The 22657-nt window shown below is 38.8% G+C and overlaps 1 long non-coding RNA gene across 3 annotated transcripts in view; it reads right to left on the bottom strand.

Annotated features, from left to right (window-relative positions):
• Positions 1 to 19506, bottom strand: part of LOC127683511 (uncharacterized) — a 37447-nt gene extending 17941 nt beyond the window's left edge. For 2 of the 3 annotated variants that reach the window (XR_007977566.1, XR_007977568.1), the window contains exons 1-2: positions 11019 to 11142; positions 8677 to 8834 (exon numbers count right to left, since the gene is read on the bottom strand). This is a non-coding gene — a long non-coding RNA (uncharacterized LOC127683511). Of the gene's footprint in view, positions 1 to 8676; positions 8835 to 11018; positions 11143 to 19435 lie in introns of those variants that run through there. The other variant, XR_007977567.1, reaches the window with a different exon arrangement.
• Positions 19507 to 22657: the final 3151 nt, after the last annotated feature.

Raw genomic sequence — 22657 nt, forward strand, 5'->3', positions numbered from 1 at the left:
CTTCCAGAATTGAATGGCTTAGCAACAATAGAGATTATGTGTTCTGAAACATAAGGACACCTTGTGGATTGTTCCATAGAATGTTCCCTGAGGCTGATACCATTGCATCAGCTTTTCCTCACAGACTAGCTTACCTTAGCAATGACTAAAATGATCTAAATATATTCTAAGAGGTATTTGGTATAATTACATTAATGCAATTATCAGCAAGTTAACCAAAATTATGAATGTTTTCAAGGTAAGAGTTTTTAATGATGTTATTTTTTTCAGTTCTATGCCTGATTCAACTGCAAACACAGCATTAGACATATTCTCTGTTCATTGGTTTCATAATCAGAAGGGGCACAAACAAGGCACAAAAAACAGACAAGAACTGTTTAAGATCAAAGGCATTTTGATGGATTAGAGTGAACAAATGTACTACTATTTAGTTGTTTCTGGATTCATAAAATGAACAAATCTGAGTAAGGCTTGAGAAAGAATTAATAAGAATTAAGGAATGAAGCAAGAGGAGAAATGGAGAGAAGAAGAGAGATAGGGAAAAGGTTGAAGGGAAGAAAAAGGGAGAAGTGAAGAGAGGGATGGAGGGAGAGGAGGAGAGGAAAGGAGGGTGAGAAGGAAGAAGAGAGGGAAGAAAGGACACAAGGAAGGCATGGGAAGAAGGGAGAAGCTGTTGAAATCATTTATTTCATTATATTAATGAGCACAAAAAGGAAACAGGGAAATTACAATTAGGAAAAAATAAGCTGCCAACAATGACCTCACACAAATTGAAGACAATATATGCAAGTATAAGAAATTAACCAATATATGGGACAATAAAGAGGCATGAATGGTTTTTAGAAGCAACAAGCCAAGTCTAAGTTGTTCTAAAATTCAAGGAAAAATAAGAATGACCTCTGTGTTGACAAAGGTAAGGATAATAACACAATCACATAATGTGAAATCAAAGTGTAGCTACTGAGGTAAGCCTGGACCAAACTGTGCTTGCAGTATCTTTAAGTTCAGTTTAACAAAGTTTGAACCTCAACTATGTGGCTTTCCCTACAGAGGGTGTAAAACCACAGAGTCAAAAGACCAACACTTGAAGAAATTACAGTAGAACTGTATTGACTGCTATGGAGATACTTTTGTGCATCCAGACCTGTACAAAAGGTGGGAACAACTACTGGAAAATATCACGATGTTTATGTAAATGAGCTTCAAACATACATATCATCACCTGGTCCAATGAAAGATCTGTCATGGACAGACAGGATTTGTACTCCAAGGACACCTAGGGTGAGAATCCTGAATAAAAATAACTTAAGCATGGCATAAATAAGACTTGGGATTGATTGGCTTCCTCCGTAGCACATTTAGACAATTATAGCCATCCTGTGCTACAGAAGTACATGTTGGAAATAAAAGTTTGGACGTGATTTTGGCCTCTCAGAAAGTTTCTGGGGCTTGCTTCTAGATGCCGTGGAAAGGAAGAGGACCTTCATTATTTTTTATTAACATGTAACCTACGTTGAAGTCTTTTTAGAGCTTTAGCTAGATCCTTGATGAGAGAGAGCATAAGCAGCTGCACTTCAAGTGATCTGTGGCTAAGATCTCAGAACTGACCAGGATCAGCACCAGAAAGTGGCAACAGCATCAATACAACTGGGGTGACTAATTAGAGCAAGGAATTGCCAACTCTACTTTAAAATGATTGATAGATGCCTGTAAGATACCCCAAAATGGTTCCCAGAAAATCCTGAATTGAAGAGACTTGGTGTCATGGACAATCAGTTCATTGACTGTGTACTGTTTGAGATCTGCCATGTAGAAAGATTGGAAGACACTGGCTACTTTTACCGAACAGAGATCTTCTTATGTGAGACATGACTTATAATATATATCTGTACTCTATATGATCAGCTTATTTATGACAATGGTATATTGCTGATATTAAAAGACTCATTATTTTTTTTTAAATCAGCTGATTTCAGGACAGTACGGTGTATAGGAGAAATGTCTACAACAGGCTCCTATCCAATACTTGGCCCATAGTTGGCATGGCTGTTTTAAATTTAAGAACCATTTGCACACGGGGCCTAACTGACAGATGTAGGGGGTAGGGCTAAGGTTTGGGATTGTATCCAGAGCTGCCACTACATGTATGTATGTGTGTATGAGAAGATCTGTAGAAATATAACAGGTCAAGCTGCAGGATTTGCTTCTGCAGAGATTCTCGGAGCTGCAATGCTTCGCCTACTATTAATCTGAGAGCTAAGATAAATGCCTCTTCCCCAAATGGTTTCTGTTGGGTATTTTATCTCAACAAGGAAAAAACATCCATTAATATAGGTATACAAATGAGTTGAGAGAAATTTTAATGAAAATTTTCAGCATTTTAAAAGACCTTAGACATAGGGAAAATACTTGGCATTCACTCTGGAGAAAAGCAATTGTAGGTATAGACTCATTAAAAGCTTCTTTAAAACAATTTTCCGTACAGAAAGTTATTTCAAATAATTAATTAAGTTGTTCATTGATTCATTCATTGCAGTTTGGGAAGTGGAACAGGGCTTCGTACACGACAGACAAGCCATCCACCATCACTGAATCACAGCCTCACTCACAGAGTTATTTTTAATTTACTCCTCTAATCTCTGCCTCAAATTCTGTTTTTCTCAAAGCATCAACCCCTTACTAAAAAATGAGGGCATAGTTTCATTATGAACCACATTGCTTAACTGTGAAACCCTGTTCATGATGTTAAACAAAGACTTGTTATTAAGGGAGAAAGGACACATATTACACACTTCTTGGTTATTATCCAATTCTTCAACCATGTAAGGGGAAACATCTGTGTATATGGGAACCCTAAGAGACCAAAGCATTATGCAAAATATCTTTCAGGGACATGACATTAATGCCAACATGAGTTAAAAGTAGGCTTATCTGTTCTAATGGGAGACATCAACAAACATGTACATAAATCAGTTAAGAAATAAAAGATGTGGTGGCATTTGACCTTAGGAGACATGGAAAAAGTAGTTTCAGGATCAAGGGTGTGTATGTAAATAACATCATGATTTGGCCATGAAGTGTCCTCTTCTCCAAATTTCCATGTCTGTATGCTTCACTATTGGACACAGGCTTTAGGGAGGTGTTAGCTCCATAAAGACACTAGCTTTGTCTATGGGTAGATCCCCATAGAGCTTAAGTTCACATATGAATGGGAGATTAGGAGATATGGCATGCTTGGAGGATGCAGATCACAAGGTATCATGCTCTTTAATGGTATGAACTGACTCTGCCCCCATCACCACACCTTCTCTCATCCACCAGCCTCTCTATCTCTTGCGATGCACTCCTTCCTCAGGCACTTAGCTCGGGAGCCAACTAACCATGGATCGGAATCACTGAAACCTTGAATCTATTTTTTCTCCCTCATTTAAGCTATTTCCTCCAATATTTTGTTACAACAAAAGTTGACTTGTAGAAATGGAAGCCACATTATCTAGAGAGCACCTCCCATGGTTGCCTGACCCTACAGGTGCTAGGCATACTTTATCATACTGTAAGGTGTGGGAGACAGCCATGTGTCTTTAATTTCCAGTGGTGTCTTAACAGAACAATGCAAAGAAATATGCTCCCTCACACCACCTGAAGCCAGTCTTCTGAATCAGAGTCTCAGCCATGTTGTAATTCTGTTGAAGGCTCTCAGAAACATTTATCTTGTCTTTTACAGCTTTGGATGACTTTAGGATTTTGTTACCATGTGTTCCAAAATTTCCACCCCTACTTCTGCAGGGTCATCTTTCTCCTCACTGTGGTCGTGGACTCTCTGTCTCTCTTTCATTTGTCTCCAGTAAGACCACTGCCACCTCTTTGAGGCCTTAAAAATCTGTGATGATCATGATCTTCACCATTGGCTCAATAACTTATTAAAAAATCCTTTTCCTAAGAATTTGACATTCACAGGTCTAGGAAATATGACAAGAACAATATTTTTTTTGAGATCTACTACTCAAAGCATTGTAATAAAAAGGATTCTTATGCTATCATTTCCAGGAAAGGTTCATTTGGCCTTCCTGATCTCCACGTTTCTTTTGGAGGAAACTGGCTCTGCACATTCATTTCAGTAATCCTGGCTTTTTTAATGTAGGCCGGCTTTTGATTCTCTTTGAGTTATAATATCTATATGGTTCTCTCACAAATTAAGCTAAATGTCAGTAGCCTTATGCTTTAATATGCACTTGTCTTACATCAGCATGTGTTATTATTTGTTAAAGGCAGCGATGCAAGTGTTCATTGAAAAGATATTTGTTCAATTATTTATTTATTCTCTTTGCCCATTAGAGTGTGAGTCTCATAGTTACAGACATTATTGTGGACTTTGCTCATTAGTAAATTTCTGTTGCTAAAAGCTACTAATATTTACACGAGAATAAAAGATGGTAATAATGAGTTTTATGTCAAGGTCATAGAAATCCATAAATTAAAATAATTCAGTATCAAGCCAAAGTAACCGCACAGTCCTGGTGAGACATCACTCCTAGTTTAAGTGTCTTTTTTATATATTCTCGCTATAGAATGATATAAATACATGTTAGATATTTTTCTTTGTTTCCTGAAGTAAAAATTCACTGGGGACAATATTAAACTCATCCCCAAGTTCACACTCTGCTTTCAAGCTTGGCTAAACCTCTTCTGATCTGCCCATGTCAAGCAGTGTCCGCCTGAAGATGGCCATGCTGAACTCACCGTGTTTGTACAGGTTGATACATTTTCATCAAAACTCTGGAGTCGGTGCATCTAGGACTACTCACTGTTGGGCTGCTTTGTCAAATGTAGCACAGAAGAGTTAAATAACAAGCCAAGCTCTGACTTGCTTTACTCAGAGAGATATTCCATACCACTGGCTCAAGGTGTCTCTTGTTGGGGACAGAATCCACACCCTCTCTCTAATCTGAACTAATGCTTTGATTCTCTGTAGTCAAGGTTACCTTGATGCAGTGTGAGGTAATGGAGTAACACATTCAGCTCTGAAGTTGCTAGAGGGCATAAGATTTATAGAACACAAATGAGTTTAGAGAAGATGCTATATCATTGTTTAAAAAAAAAAAAAAAGCTTTTATGTTTCTGTAACCTAGACCAGAGTCACCTTGTTGTTTCTAGCCAAATGTCTTTCAATCTCAGGAAATCAGGTACTCAAGTAAGTATAGGCTTTCTAAATATTCATGGGGCATTCAAATTGTTTTCAGCAGAAAAATGTAAATTATATTCAGTTTTCAAAGAATATAAAACTATTTCAGTTTTAATAAAACTCATGAAGAATTCATTTCTTTACTGGGATACCAAATGAATTGAGACTATGAGGAATAGTAGCCAAGAGACCTTCAAGTGTTTTGTTTCTATGGACTAGACTGAACTGGGGCTACTCCTTTAGGAATAGCTATTAGAGCTAGCAAGCATTTCTTTTAATTGGTTGAAAACATTATCATAAACTGATCTTAGTTAACAGTGCTTTATCTTTGCACACTGGTCCAAGGCTACCTTTATTAAACAAGCACTGCTTACTGCTGCCAGAGAGACCCTTAGAGAAATATCTCAGACTACTTCATTACTCCTGTTTCATGTCTCTCTCTCTCTCTGTCTCTCTGTCTCTGTCTCTGTCTGTCTGCCTCTCTCTCTCTCTCTCTCTCTCTCTCTCTCTCTCTCTCTCTCTCTCTCACACACATACACACACACACACACACACACACACACACACCTTTCAGAAAATGAAGTGACCTTGAGATTAGGCGATAGAAGTCCCTCATCAACTCGGCAACTTGCAGTTTCCACCCTAGGGATGAGACACATGGCTCAGTGGAAGAGCTTCTGCTCTCACAGATGCAAGAACACAAAGGTGGCTGAGTTTTGAACACTCTGGCATATAAATGCAAACTAGTCTGTAGTCTCCCCTGACAGGTTGGGCACATGGATAAATAAAAAGTTCTTCCTGAATCCACAACAGGATTTATTATTTACTAATTTTTTTTCAATTATGAGAGTAATTTGGTGGGATTTAACAATGATGGTTAAGAGGTTCTTTTTCTTTTAACACGGGACAAACCTGCAGTAGGATTTCTTCTATTGCTCACAACCCACAATATATTGGCTTTTAAAGAACTTAGTCATACATTTCATAAGTAAACATTTGCCCTGGTTTCGTGGTATTTTTATGCCAAACTTCATGTCTGCTATCTATAACTTTACTGCAATCCAATGAAGTTTATAAAGAAGTACTCAGTAAACTTCACTGTTTGGAATATACATTTTTCTAAGTGTTGATGAATCCACAGAGCTCTATGTCTAACACAATGATAGGGCCAGCTCTGTCATGCATCATAGCAAGCTCAAGTGGTATGTGACGTCTCCCCTCCCTCTACTCTCTTTCCTAGAATGCCACATAAATGTAATCATTCCCATAATGTTGCTTTCTGTGAGTAGCTTCAAAAACTATAGGAGAAAAGAATGACAGTAGGTCAAGAACTTGGCATCCTTGGCAACTGTATACTCAATATACTGACAGTTAATTATTTCAAGAATAAAATATATGAGAGCAGTGTGAAACTGAGATTTTAAATATGCTCTTACCCCTGAAAGTTCGGATAAGCTTGTGGCTAGAAATAAAGGAATTATTAGTTCTAAAGAGACGCTGAGTTGTGGCTACATCTAAAACAGTAACATGCCTGTGTTACTGTGTCACAGTAACTCTGTGAAGGGGTTTATTTCTTCCTGACCCCTGGTTGAGTCACCAAGGTGCTGCCTATTTGTGTTGTGTCTGATGCTGTGGCTTTCTGGTTGAGTGTCCAGGATTCACAGACAGGCCTTGGAGCTCTGAAAAGCTTCCAAACCCCTCGAAGTAGGTTTGGATAACAGATTCACCATTTTTTCCTATTTGCAAGTTCTTTGGGCAGAATTATCTTTTCATTTCCTTTGCCAAATTCTCTGTGATACTGGGAACAGAGGATGCTGCATAGAGGAAAAAGGATAAGCTAGAGTGCTCCCTGGGGGTCTGTGCTCAGTTTTCATCACTGTTTGGCATGAGAAAAGAGCAGTATGGGTAATATTTACTGTTCTATGGTAGATATTTCTAGGACTTGAAAATATTTTACTAAATTCCTTTTTAAAGATGTCTCTGGATCCATTAATATTTTGAGATTACAAATACATATAAATTATTTAAATGTATGCAATAAGACAATATCATGAAAAATTAATGCTAGCTTGATTATTAATGCATGATCTATCTTCTATAGTATCGCAAGAGATAGGATTAGGGACTGAGGACTTACTTCATGTATTATTAGACTACAGTGCTCTTCCAATTCTTCTCATCAACTTTCTACTTACCAAGAGAGATGGAGAGAGCAAGCAAAAAAGAGAGACAGACATAGGCAGAATGGGAACAACACTTTTTAATGAGAAAAACATTCAAGAAATAGTTTTCTTTTTCTCTCATTCTTCCTCCCCACTTCCTCCCATTCCCACTCCCATTGCTCTTGCTTTTTAGTTTTCTAAGACACAGTGTTGATATTCTGTGGAGAAAGAGGCTCCAGCTACACTGAATTAACACTTGATCTGATGAGGAAGGGGAGAACCAGGCTGTCCCACTCACTGTCTTTCCATTGAGAATTAGAACCTGGGCTTCTAGGAAAGGTAAAGGTTTACAGGAGAATCCAGAACTCCTTTAAAAGGTCATCTTTAAATGGGTGGAGGATGAAAGAATGAGATTTTGATAAAATAATGTGAATAACAGGGCACAACATGGTGGCCCTGGTTCCTGCAGGTTGTTTTGTTGTAGTGGGAAGGAAAAAGGTCTGGTCCTAGGAGCTTTGTAAACATTATACAAAATTTCAGCATCCCAGAACAAATTTAAGATGCTACAATGGAACTTGGGCATAACTAGGGCTAGAAATGGAGTCAGGAAATATGAAGTGCCAACTATTGGGCTTATATAACACTGGTTAACAGAGACACTATGAAAGAGTGAAAGGTAATCAAACATGCAGCTTTTCCAATAAGCAACATAGTTAAAATAACTTATATGTGAGTGATTGAGTAAATGAGTATGTGAGTGAGTGTGAGAATGTGAGAGTGAGTGTGTATGGGCATCACTAAAGCAGTTAGAATCTGAGGCCATTTACGGCATTCAGTGTCCTCCAATGTTCAATGGATGGGCCTGCCCTCATTCAGTTCACAACTAGAAGGGACTACTGACACGCCTCCTTAAAAAGTGGTTATCTGACACATTTAAAGAAGAAATTTGCATTTTTATAAGTGACCTCTTAAAGACAAAAAACTTTTCTTGACACAAAAGGAGGTCTTCTGGTCACATTAAAGCTTGGAAGGGTTGGTAAGGAATAGTTTGAACAAGAAAAGGAACAGAATTAGTACACACAACATGCACAGATCAAAACAATGATGCTGGATGAAGGGAGTTAGACAAAAATATGTCTACGCGTTATACTGAACATTAGAAAAAGCAGTGACTCCACACTAGAAAATTGGGTTCCCACTTGTTGGATGGGAGAGGTAGGTGAGCGATTAAGAGTGGATCAGAAAACATTCCCAACAGGATGTGGGAATCACAACAGTATCATGATTGTGGGGATAGATAAACTATTGTATACCAAAAAGATTAAAATGTACCTTTGAGATGTGTGCAGTTGCTTGCTTAGGAGTTACACGACATCCCTCAGGAGCTGAGGGTGTTTGGTTTCCAGACATAGCACTCATTCGTACATCTGCAGATGCTCCACTTTCGTATAGAAAATGTGCAGTGATTGCTTATGAAAGCCTGTGAAAACCTGCAGAATTTCACAATACATAAGACAATGGAGTTAAATTACAGTTATTTAGAAGGAAAAATACAAGAAGAGTGTACATATTCAATACAGTTGCTACGTTTCTGAGCAAATGTTTTCTATGTATTTTTTTAATTTTTATTTTATGCTTATGGATCTTTTATCTGTATATTGAGGCACCCCTTGAATGCCCGGTACCTCTAGAGGCCAGAAGAAAGTATCTAATTCCCTGTAACTGTGGTAGTAGGTGGTTATAAGCCACAACACTTGAGTCTTCTTGATGAGCAGCCGGTGCTCTTAACCTCTGAGCTATCTCTCCAGTCTTCTAATTTTTATTTAAATAAGGAAGGACCCCTGGAATACAGTGGGCCAGCTAGGCTTAAGTAATGTTACTTAAAACAAACAAGCAAAACTTAATGGAATGAGAAATTGGTTGTCGCTGTAGATCAGCCTTTTGCCTACTCCACGTACAAGCCACCCATAAACCTACAAGCCAAAGAAGTAACATGACCTACAAAGGCCCACAAGATTGGAGTGGTATCCTCTCCTGGGTTGCCTACAAAGCTGCAGTGCTGTGAGATTCTTGGCTGCCTCACATGCTACATAAGGTAGCGTCATTACCAAGTGCAGTAGAGGTCACTGCCTGCAGGTATTACAAGAAAGCCCTTGCGTTTGCACAGAACAGGGCCCCCACTGAATTAGTAGGCCCTGCTGATTTGTTTGTCATCTCCCTCCTGTTATCCTTTCCCTGAGCTATTTAATAAACATCACTATTTAGCCTTGAAGAGAAAATAAAATTTCCTAACCGTGATCTTATGTGTGTTTTTAAATCTTTAGGACCTTTGCTGTTTAATGCCAAATTTCCTCAAAGATATTAAAACTTCTCCAGAGTGTCTGGGCTTTGGTGATAGCACTTCTCTTTGATATGTTTGCATTTCTAAACTGTTTAAACACTCTAATGCATCAACTGACCCCTTCCCTCTTTCCCATGCCTTGTGAGAAGGTGTATAGACAATTGATACAAAACAACATTTTGGACAACAGACTAGAGATTCTGTAGGAATGAGCTAAAACATTCCCTAGGGATACACTAGCCCTCCAAATGTCACCTTGCGGGTTCAGACTCATGGGTCTATGTAGAGTCTGAGGTACACAATTGTACTGTGCTCTAGGTCCCATAAAAGTGATATGCATATAGTTATTATTCATGGTATATAACTCTTGAAAATGATAAAAAATAACTGTTTTTGGTTTATGTATTTGCTATACTTGTTATTGTAGAATTGACTCCTATCTGTTATTGCAAACAACATGAGTCTGATTCGAAAGAGAATAAGAGATGTCTAGACCCAAATGTTAATGACTTGTAAACCCAAACACAAGTTACCACAAACCCCACATTCCATTAGGGTGATATTTTCATCAGGTTTTTATAGTATCACGGCAAAGCATGTCACAAATCCAAACACCTTTCAAATACCTTGGTGGATGCATCATGTAGGCAAGTTATAGCAAACATGAGGTCTCTGCTGGTGGCCTCAGATGCTATCTGATGACAGTGTTAGCCTTTAGGTTGGTAAAAGTTAGGGTCTCTTAGTACATTACAAAAGTGCTTATCCAAAAGTCACAAGGATAGCTTTCAGATCACACACAGTGTTGGGCAACAAATGGTTATTTAAGGAGCTCACAGCTTAAGGTGATTTGGCTGTCTCTGCAGCATTAAAATTCTCCACAATCTCAGGGGAGCGGGAGTGGATGGGTTGGTGAGCAGGGGGAGGGAGGATAGGATAGGGTGTTTTCAGATGGAAAACTAGGAAAAGGGATAACATTTAAAATGTAAGTAAAGAAAATATCCAATAAAAAAATAAAAGAGAAAACATTGTGACAGTTCCTCAAGAGAGTAGCCTCAGAGAACTACCATCTAGCACAGATTGGTGCTCCCCAAATATTCTAGATAATTGAATTTAGAGTCTCACAGATATTTATACCTTAATCTTGAAAGCAGTATTTTTCATAGGATTGGAGAAGCTGAACTGAGCATAGAATCTATCAATAAATGCACTGTATAGGTAATTTTAAACCATTTAAAGAAAAAAATTGATGCACACTGCATGGATGGATCTTGAAAAATTACACTAAATAAAACATGCCAGAATCAGCAAGGTATATATACCTGTTTCTACTTACATAAGTAACCTAGACTGGACAAATTCAGAGGTCAAGAGAAAGTAGAAAAGAAGATGTCATGGAGCTGGAAAGGGACTGCGAAGCCTGGCCATTTGGTTGAGAATTTTGGTTGAACACAATAAAAACATATCCTGCATGTAGATAGGAATGATGATTACCCAACACTGTACATATTAATGTCAACAAATCATTCACCTGTCGGTGGCGAAATGTGTATTTTATCACAATAAAAAATTCTCTGGAGAAAAAAAAATTCTCTACAATCACTGGGGTTCTAATCGACTACTCAACCTCTTAGGGCGTTCGATGCTGGTGAGACTTCTGTCTGGGAACCTCAGTTGATATCCTTACAGTGTTGACTATACAACAGTGTGTGTGTCAGAGCAAGGGCAGCACGGGTCCACATCATCCGAATGTGCTAAGCACATTCTGAGATGCTTTTATAATGACAGAATTGGTCAGGAAAACATTTATCAGATACAGTCATTGGCAAAGCACAGATGACAGCAGTTACCTGGGATAAAAGCTACAGGGCAGGAGAGAAGTAGGCCAGGGATACACTGACCATGTCATTTTCTACCTAGTAACTACATAGGAAGATTGGAATGACCTATGGGGACAGAAAACTGTCCCCCCCAGCCTTCTCCCAGCCATTCACTGGTGTTAGAGCCTGCTGTGTCTGTAGAGAAATCCTCATTTCAATTATTTAACGTTTCAATACTAAGTCAAACATTCTCTCATTCCATGTATAAATTATAAAATTGGGCTGCTTAGGGTATTTCTCATTAGTGCTGTCTGAATGAACATTCCTTCATCACCAAGGAATTATTGTATTCTGAACTGGACTCTCAGGGAATATGTGTTTCCTCTCAACTGAACTAAAAAGTTCAGTTCATGCAAAAAAAAAAAAAAAAAAAAAAAAAAAAAAAAAACGTAGCTCATAAAATAACTAGAACACAGTCTACTTACTTTACTTCACAGAAGAGATAATGCCTCATTTTTCTTCATCCCTGTATATCTATATAGTGGTGTGTGTGTGTGTGTGTGTGTGTGTGTGTGTGTGTGCAAAGTGCAAAGTTTCATAATTATTTGCAGTTCCCTCATAAATCTAAGTCCCTAAGTAATTCATTTCTCCCTCTCTTAATCAATTCATAACTGAAAACCTGGCCATGTGTGGATTTGTCTTGCTTTGCTCTGCTTATTTTTTTCCTCATCTAATCTCTCTTTCCCTATCTATGTTAATCCTGCTTAAGCCTTAATTCTCTGAGGTCATGTAAGGATGTGGTACAGATAAAGTAAGACAAGATTATACAACAACCTAACTCCATCTTAAATATAGTTTAAAATTTGTCCTCTCCATTTTATTTCTTATTAATTTGACTATTTATTTTATCTCTGTGTTCCTTAAAAAAAAAACAATTAATTCTGAGATAAATGAATGATCTCATGAAACCCACACAGTCCCAGGGTTTGAGGACAGAGTCTCTGAGGACCACTCAGCTGCTGGTCTAGACTGTGCTACATGTAGGGGGATGTTGAATTGCCCTGACTTTGAGTTTTGATGCTAAGATGAGGGAGCTCCTTTAGGAATGGAAACATCTTCTTCTAAAATGAAAGTCCTGGTGGTGTAAGGAAAGGGTGATAGATTGTTTTACAGCACCCAGTGTCGCTGCAGTCCTCGAAAGGAGGGAGCAGTCAAGGAGGCAAAGGAGGGTTAAATCCTAAACTGGGAGGGAAAATGGAGTGGGGAGGAGTCAGTTGAAGCATTCTATAATCCTGCTTGCCATGGAGTTAAACAAAGAGGTGTGTGTGTGTGTGTGTGTGTGTGTGTGTGTGTGTTTATTGAGACCCAGAAGAATGGTGTTTTGATAATTTCTGAGTAAATAGATCACTTTTTATCCACTCAGGTATATAACGTACTGCTTATTATTTATAATAACAAATTGTTTATATAATAATATTTCACAGGTAAGGCAAGTATCCTTTTTGCATTGTCTGACAAAGCAAACCGTCTCTGAGCTGAGCAGTCAGCTGAGTGGAATGCCTTTGACAGTGATGATAGCCAGACAGTTCACTCTACTATTTCAAAAAGGAAGTACACTCTGTCCAGCCCCAACCGTGAATCAAAAGCAATTCTAATGCCAGCGCAATCACACATTAATAACAAGGATCCCAGCCCTTAAGAGTTGAGCCTCATTACCCTAAGAAATAGAATAAAAGAAGAACAGTTAAAAAATAAAGCATTAAGGTGGTCAAATGTGACATTTCTTCACTAAACTTTAAAAATAAGTAATCAAAAGAAAAATATCATTTCCTATGATATTTTCATAGAAGTTCATGAAAGTTATCAATAATTTTATTTTAGTTGGTTTCATAGATGAAACCTCTGAGTATGTAAAGAAGTGAAGAATTGTATAAAATCTATCCAGAAACAAAATTTTTCCTAATTCCACCATGTATGGTGAACTTTAAACATCTCTGAGACATTTGATTTCTCTTTTTCTCAGCTGTCAAAATCCGTTCTTTGTGTTCATGGCAAAATAATTATTTCTCCAGATATCTTACATGCCAGAAGACCTAGGAAACCAGAAATTTTACTTAACATCTGATGAATGAGTTCTGAAAATTCAGATGACAAATTTAGTAAGCTTAAAGCCATGTGCTGCCGTATAGAGCAGGTGCATACACATTGACCAAGTGCACAGGCACACTTTCAGTTGGGGACTACTCATGACATACTATGCAAGAATCAATAAAAAAATGATAGTTTCTTAACCATAGAGGCAATGAAGCAATAGCCAGAAGGAAGTACAAGCATAAATAAGTGACTTGACCTGGGATGTCTAAGGAAAAAGATGTCCTCCTCAAAGGCCAAGAATGGAAACCTGGGAGATCTGCTTAGGAGTAAGCTCTTGCCTAACCCAGCTCCACAGCTGGCCCTAGCTGACAGTGGAACCACAGGTCTGCCAGTAGTTTATATCTGAGACTACTGTATATATCCCATCTTGAAATGTTAGCACTGGGCAAGTTGACTGACTTCAGGTCCTTTTGCAGATCTAATCTGCACATGTTGAGTCTGTAATCTTAAGCCTGTTATCCTGATTTCTGACAAGCATGACACAGCAGGGCAGTGGGTACTGGAGTTGACATGCAAGACTTTCTTTCCAGTTCCACCTTAAGTGACATCATTTGATATCTTGGAATCTTCCAGCATGGGAATACTTAAAACTTTGCAGATTCTTCAATTGAGAAATTCTTTATCTGCATCCTGGGATAACACTTGCCAGAAAAAAACAAAAACAAAAACAAAAACAAAAAAACCAATACATTGTACTATGTTCTAGTATTTTTTCTTAATGTAATATTTTTATTAATTATTTGGGAGTTTTATAAAATGCACCCATATCATGTTTGCTTCCTATTCTTCCCAGGTCCATCTTTTGCTACTCCCAAAAAAGAAAACAAACAAACCCAGAAACTCAATTTTATATGGATATTCTCACTGGGGCATTGTCAAGTTCCTAGTGGCAGCCCTTTAAAAGTAACTGAATCCCCCCCCTACTCCCCTGCCAGAAACCATCAACTGTGAAGAAAGAGCTATACTTCATCATCTTTATCACAGTTTTTAAGGACTCACTTCAGTGTTCTCCTGTCTGAACTGTTTCACCTTTTATTGTAATTTTTATTTTTATTTTTTTATTTTTTTGTTTGGGAGGAGAGGTTGCTTCAGAAGCCTTCAATGTTCTCTTTCTCTGTTATGGGTCTGTAGTCAGCAACGTTTTGGCACTGCAAAAGAAACTTCCTTGCCCGTAGCAGCAGAGGCAGCACAGACCTCATACACCCACACAGCCTCTGATGGCAGCAGGAAACACAAACTTCAACATAGTCTCCTGCAGCAGCCCTGATCATGGTCATCACCGTGGCCTCTGGTGGCAGCGAGGACCATAGACACTGTTACTGCCTCCAGCAGTAGCACAGACCTCATCAACATGGCCTCTCTCAGGGGTATGGATCATGGCCACCAGCATGGCCCTTGGCCGCAGCACAGACACTGGAAACCAACTTGACTCCAACGGCAGCATGAACCATGGAAGTCTTTCCAGCAGGCTTAATGACCATGCTTCATATTGGATATCTTGGTGGCTGGTCAGAGGCAGAGTGGTGCTGGGCAGTCCATTCGGAAGCAGAACCTGTGTGAGTTCCAGGTTTCTGCTCACCATCCTGCCAGCCCCATTCATTAGCCACAACATGCTCCCCCATGCACGACAACTGCACTCTCACACTCAGTACAACACCTGCTACAGCTATAGCTCTACCCCTCTCTGTCTTGCTCACACCGCTTCATTTGGCCTCCTTCCCCACATTCATCCATTAAAATGTCGTTTCAAATTGCTGTATATTCCTTTGCCCAAACAGCTTTGCATGCAAATACCACCATGAGTCATTGGTCTGGTTTTTGAAGCGCTATAAATACTGGATTTTCGCTGAAATCCATCTCCAACATCCAGTTGTTGCTCAGAGTGAGGGTGACCTTGCTGCTGGGTAGTGCACTCAAGAGCAGGATATCCCCAAGCCCCAGACTGCTGCATACCTCAGCCTCAGCCGTCCCCAGTTCATCAGGCAAGACTATATGCTTGCAACCTGAGGGTAGCACTAAGGCCTCTGCTCTTCCCCTCAGTCCCCATGACTGAATCCCACTCAGCGACAACCTGCTCTGCATTGTCTTCAGTTTCACTTCTCTTCCCCATGTACTCTGCCACCTTTTTCTCCAATTTCATAAGGCCACTTTTTAACAGCATGCTCCCATGAGACCACCCCATTTCCAGTTGTTCCAGAGACATTTGGCTCTATTCGTGCATCCTCCACTGCCAGGTCTTTCCTCCAAGACCCTGTGGGTCTCTCAGATTCCTCTCTGATTCCCATGAGTGCTGGTATTCTTGAACATCTTCAATCAAGTTCCTTATTTTATTTCTCTAGTTTATTTTATTTTACTTCTACATCAGTAACTTTGCTGAGATTAAAACATTTGTTCTTTTATTTGAAGGAAGAAGTTGAATGTACGATTTATCATCAGAAATTCATGTAGAAATTAGACAGAAAGAACAAATTTGTTTTGTCTTAAGTCTAATTTGGTCTACTGACATCCGTACTCCTGAATGCCAGAGGTTTCAATACTGTAAACTGATGATGAGATTTTTTTTCAGTCTGATACACTTAAGATACAACCAAGTGAACTGACTGCTTTCAATCAAAGTGCCGTTTAGGACGGCTCGGAATGAGTTGAGCCCCAGTTTCGTTTCTCTCCAATGCTCAGTTTCTATTCGTTCTTTGCATCTGTCCTTTCTGAAGCGGTATGGCTAAACTCTTTGAGCAAAAAGACTAAAGCAGAGCATTGTCCTGGCATGGATTTTTCTAAACCTTTAAGTTTAAAATGTGTCACTCCTATAAGGCAGCACCATTTCTGGGTGTAGCATTGTACCTCCATTCTATCTATTCCCATTTTATCTCCAATTTCAAGCCTGCATATCCTGTATATTGAGCCTGAAGGTATCCATCAATTAACATGACTGATGAGAAGACTGACAAAAGACACTTCAGCCGAGCGGTGGTGGTGCACGCCATTAATCCAAGGACTTGGGAGGCAGAGGCAGGAAGATTTCTGAGTTCGAGGCCAGCCTGGTCTACAGAGTAAGTTCCAGGATAGCCAGGGCTATACAGAGAAACCCTGTCTCAAAAAACAAAAATACAAAAAAGAAAAAATGAGAAAGGACACTTCAATCCCCCAAAATTTGATGACTAAGTTCTCTCAGATTCTTTTGCTCATTTTACCTGGCTCTTGTTTGCTGCTGCTTCTTGACAGGATGATTAGGATCGTCTCTGTTGCTCACAGAGGACAAAAGTTCTCTTGCTTACCATCCAGTAACTTACACTTCACAGTTCTGGAATAGAAACTACAGCAGAAACTCAGGTTATTTAACTCATCTAAAACTATTAAAATACATTTCTAAACTTAAGAGGATAAGGACAGGGCTGAGGATTCAAGCTTGGAACACATAGCCGCACCCAGAAATTTCCTGTAGCAAGAAGCATGTCTGATCTCCCTTCAGGCCAGCCTACAGAAGCTAAAATGTTAGAATATCTACTGCTTATTTCTTTGCATTCCTCTCTGAAAATTTCATAGATGTTGAGCCAGACACTGGATTCTCTCAGGACATATGATGATGACCTATCTTCTTAGAACATTTACAATTCAGTGTTCTCCTCTCCAGTTTGGATGTCCTTTATTTATTTCTCGTAACTGATTCTTTTGGTGGGGTGGAGGAGTAGGATTTCCAGCTCTAGTTGGATCAAAACTGAAAGTGGACAAAGTTCTCTTATTCCAGATCACAGTATGAAAGTTGACAGTGTAGAAGTTGGACAATGCTGAGGAGATCCACTTGCATTGCTTGCACAGTCATTCATCCCTTCTTTTCCAAGTGTAGTGTTTTCCTAAGAACTGGGCTAGAGACAGACTAGGATTTAACCAGAATATAATTGTGATCATGCTGATGTTTCTTGTTTACTTGATTACTTGGTTGATTGGTTGGTTTTTCAAGATAGGTTTTATCTGTGTAATGAACTTTGGCTGTCCTAGAACTCAGTCTGTAGACCAGGATGGTCTTAAACTCAGGGATCCACCTGCCTCTGCCTCCGCCTCCGCCTCCGCCTCCGCCTCCGCCTCCGCCTCCGCCTCCGCCTCCGCCTCCGCCTCCGCCTCCGCCTCCGCCTCCGCCTCCGCCTCTGCCTCCTGAGTACTGGGATTAAAGGCCTGCACCAAAGCTGATTAGTGGTCACCTCTCCTCTACAGATGGTTAAACATTGTATCATCTTTGATTTTAAAGGTATATAAACTATGTTCCAGCTCTCAAGCACTGTGCAATGTGGTAGAAAATCTATTCACAAAAACATACAAACAATCATATAATAACTGCTTTTTTCTGTATGGCTGAGTTTTATTCTGGATTTTTAATTTTTCAGTTGTTATTTATTGATTGATAGATTTTTGATGATACTTGTAATTGAATTTAGTATTTGATGGATACTAATCAGTCTACCATTGGATATTGAATACAATGCCTTATACATACTAGGCAAGAACTTTATTACTAACTATACTCCTAAATCTACATCTTTAATTTTCCTTGTTTAAAAAAAAATGAATCCGTCCATGAAGAAAACAAAGGTTCACTACATTAATGATCAGGACTTGTTAGAGCTCTCTGACCTACAAAAGTTTCTTGCTCTAATAAATTCTTGGAAATGGTTCATTTTCCCAGGACTCATATTCACTCTTGCTTGACTTGCTGTGTAATGAGAAAAAGAAAATGGTAAATGACTGGATACGGTCCTTTACATTTCCAATTATCTACTATTATTAATTTTCCTGCAATAGTGAAAACAAATGTGTGCTAAAAACCTACTGAATACCAGACAAAGTAGTGTATGGAAATGCAAGAATTACACAGATGTGGATCCTTTGCAAAACCATAGATAATAAAAGCATGACTGAGTACAGGGAATGCGGGCTGAGAAATCTGAGTCTTAGTGAACTCCTTACCTCATCAGATTTTCAATGAATCTTTTAGGAGTTTATTCTTAAAGTGTTATGAGAAAAAGAAGATAGCACAGATATTTTAATCTCCCCTCACCCTGCATTTAATTGACACTCTTGCTGATCTGGATTGCTTTAGAGGGTAAGGCTAATTAAAGGCTACTTCAAGTCAGTCCCCTTAAATACTACTTTTGCTCAGTGAACAAATGAAAAAAGAGGGGGGAAAAGGAAGAGCAGGAGAAGGCAGACTTGGGAGAAAGTGGCACAGAAAGACCCATGGAGAAAGAGGAAGTAACAGCATCTCCTTGACCTACTTTGTTAGGTTATTGGATTTCTACATTTTTTCACTAAAGGCCTTGGCCATTCCGTATTGCATATGCTTTCACTACATATTTAATTAGTTACATGTTTATTTTATAGGCGACAGTAGCTATGAGTCACTCAGTAAATTCTGCACAGGCCTTGCACATTTTTAAGGAACTTCTAATGCTGTGAGGGTGCACATCGGTGAGCAGATGGAAGCTACTTAGCTGTCCTGGTGGCCAGCTGACATGTAAAATTGCAAAGCATGATGTCTGAAAAGGAGTACGGAAGTCCAGTTTCCCCATCTCAGACACTCTTACGAAAGGTCGCTTGGGGAACACTAGATTTCTAGTTAATCCATTTAAAAGAGAAATAGTGGTCCACTGATGTCAGGTTATGAAAAGATTACAATTTAGCTACAGGTTAACAAGTTGAATTTCAAATTTCACTGAAGGTCTATTATCATACTTAATATTATTATCATAATATTTTCTATCTCATTCCAAATGTAGGAGCTACATACCTGTCTTAGTGGTGATAGATGTAACTGGTGAGTTGCCCAAATGAAATGTCTAGAGGCATATCTGCATGCTTTGAACAAATAACAAGCATTATTGAATGCACTCATTTAAGCAAACATTTTATATTAACTACTTTATCTTATGTAATTAATGACAGGCAAAATAAACAGGTAACAGTGGCATGCATTATGATAAAAATATATCTTATACTCTAATAGACTAGAACTTTTGCTGGACCTCAGAGCCATTTAATATAATCCCTTGAGGTCACTTAAGTAAGGCTGATATCCTTCTGTGTACTCAGCCTGTTAAGAGGACAGTATAAAAACCAACATTACTTGCCTTGAATTTCCAGTGTAATCAACTTTTACAACCTAAGCTAAAGAATAGCATATGTATTCTTTCATTCACCTGACCCAGAGAGCATTGCATGTGGATTGTGATAATCATTTTCTAGCAACAGAAAATAAGCTAAAGGTGGCCTTATAAAGTGAATACGCAGCATAAATGAATAAACAGTATTCGGGCATTACTTAGTCTTTGTTTCTGATCTGGGTTAGTTGGAATCAGTGACTTAATTCCTTGCAAAAGTTTGTTAAAGATTTTCTCTACTCCTTCCCCAATGCAAGACTTTCTGTATTGTTAATTAAAGGAGAGGGCATTTTGTTAGGGGCACACACACACAGAACCATAGGGCCACAGACACAGGGACACCATTCAGGCAGACAGTTTCAGACGTGTAGAACAGACAAGCAGGGACAATAAAAGACAGGAAGAATGAATTAGAGCATTCAAATCTGGGCTGGCTCCTGTTTTAAAGGACACCAAGAGGAAGTACTTTTATTTCTGTCCTCAGTGCAACACACACACATTATTGATGGCTGAGTTTATTCTTAATGAATTCAAACATACGTAGGATATCATCTCAACATGTTTATATTTTAAATAGACATGAGCAAAAGGCCTTCAGGATCCTTTAACGTTACCTTCATTTCAGTTACTAGAAACTTCTTGCTCTATCCGCTCCTTTATTTTAAAACACAACTTTACAGGTATTTAATTTAAAGCCTGTCTCTTTGCCTTTCATTCCTGTATGCTGTGACTGGGGATGCAGCAGCCTGTATATTTGGGGGAGTGTTGGTATCTTTCCAGAACAATATTCCGTTTCTAATAGACTAGGCACTAATGTTTTATTAGCATTCTTATGCCACAGCAAAAGCTTCTTGCTTGCTTTCACAAGGAACACGTGGCCTCTCCTCCTACTTCCTCCTTTCTTGTAAAGTTGGAAGGGAAGGGTAATTTGGCCTTCCACCAGGCTATTCAACTTTGCCTTTGAGCCCTTTTGGGGCCTAGTGCAATTCATACTTATTAGATTACACTCTCTGAGTTCCTTGGAAACATTTTTCTCTTGGTTCGATATCTAAGAACTCAATGAGGCTGTATATTAAGATACTGTATCATGGGTTTTCACTTCCTACATCTAAATAATATGCCTGATGAAAAGCACATAGGCCAAATTGCAGGGAATGTTAACTGTTAAAAAAAAAAAAAAAACACAGCAAAAAAAAATCACCTGGCCTTTCTGATTTGGAGTAGCTTTTGCAAAGTTTGCATAAGTGTCAGCTTACAGAAGAGAAAATTTGCTGTGTCGGGAAGGCCTGTTGTGATTGCAAGGTTGAGAGATCAGTACAGTGTCCTGACCAGTCTCAGTCTCTGCTTTGATGAGGGTGCACTTGATGAGCTACATCAGAGATTCAGGACCTCTGCTTGAGTAGTCAGGTAGGGTTCAGTCCTGCTGCGAATCACTACATATTGTAGCTGACACGCGTCCATCTGCAGACTTAGGATGAAACACAGCCTTGGGGCTCTCTGTGAGCTTACCATGGGCAACATCAAAGGATGGTTCATTTAAAAATGCTTGTCGTTGTGAATGCACAAATAACAGAATGCATACTGTTCCGGTCTCTGGTTTTGTTTTGTTTTTTTTTTAATTATCTGTTAATCTCCTAGGCCATCTGTATACTGCATTTGCTCAAAGAAGCTGTCTTTTGTCTGCAAAACACCTTATATTCCAAATATGAATGTGTTCAAAACACAATTTGTTTTGAAAAATTTAACAACGTTTAATTAAACGCCCTCTTCTGTATTATGATCTGCATAAAGATCATCCAGTAGTGATCCATTTGATACTCTAGAACTGTATACCTGTTGTTTGTGTTTTTGTGTGTGTCTGTGGTATGTATACATGTCTGTACATTTGTGAATCTATGTATCTGGTTGCATGTATAAACCTCTGCACATGTATGTGGTGGTAGAAGGCTGTTGTCAGAAGTCTTCTCCCTCACTCCTATACTGTTCATTGACCAGTATCTCACAGTGAACACTGCTATTATAGTTATTTGTGTCAGTCAGCTTGCTTCAGTGACCCTTGCCTCTGCTGAAGGAGTGCTGGAATCACAGCAAAGCCACCATGCCCTCCGACATTCAGGTGGGTGCTGGGGAGCTAAACGCTGATCCTCTTGCTTGGGCAGTAAACCCTTTGCTACTGACTCATCGACCCAGGTCTGGGGTAATCTGAATTTCTCTTTTAGCTTCATCTCTCAAAATCGAAATTTATATTACACTTAGCTGCTTACTCCAGCAAGAACAACTATATATTATTTTTACTTCATATGAATGACAAATTTCTTGACAGATAATTTCATTCTTCTTTTGCTGCTTTTTTTTAAATTAAACAACAACAACCACAAAAACATAAATTGGCCATTGCTTGTTTTGCACAGTTTAAAAACGTACATATGTGTATATTTTTTCTTAATTTCTAAGACTTAACTTTTTAAGACTAAATGAATATTCCCTTTAGAGCCATGCCTGTATTAGGAGTGATTGTATAGAAATATCAAGTCTTTCAGAAATGTGGAGGGTATCAATGACTGCTGGTTAGTGAGTTTGGGACGACAGGTACATGCTGGACACAGACACATGGCCAAAGTTCCTGCTGAATGTTGAGACTCCTCAATGATTCCCTAGATTAACATTGCTTCTAAACAGTATCATTGGCTATGGCTCTTCTGTTTCTCTTTCCTTTGATGTTCAAAAGAAATCTGACTGTGAAATCGGAGCTGTTTATGACGCATGTTCCACAGCTCACATGTCTATAAAATAAAAATACTACTTATTCCTTGTGACAATAAAACCAAATGAACTTTGTGTGCAGTTTCTGG

Source organism: Apodemus sylvaticus, chromosome 4, assembly GCF_947179515.1.
Source record: "Apodemus sylvaticus chromosome 4, mApoSyl1.1, whole genome shotgun sequence".
NCBI classification, from domain to species: domain Eukaryota; kingdom Metazoa; phylum Chordata; class Mammalia; order Rodentia; family Muridae; genus Apodemus; species Apodemus sylvaticus.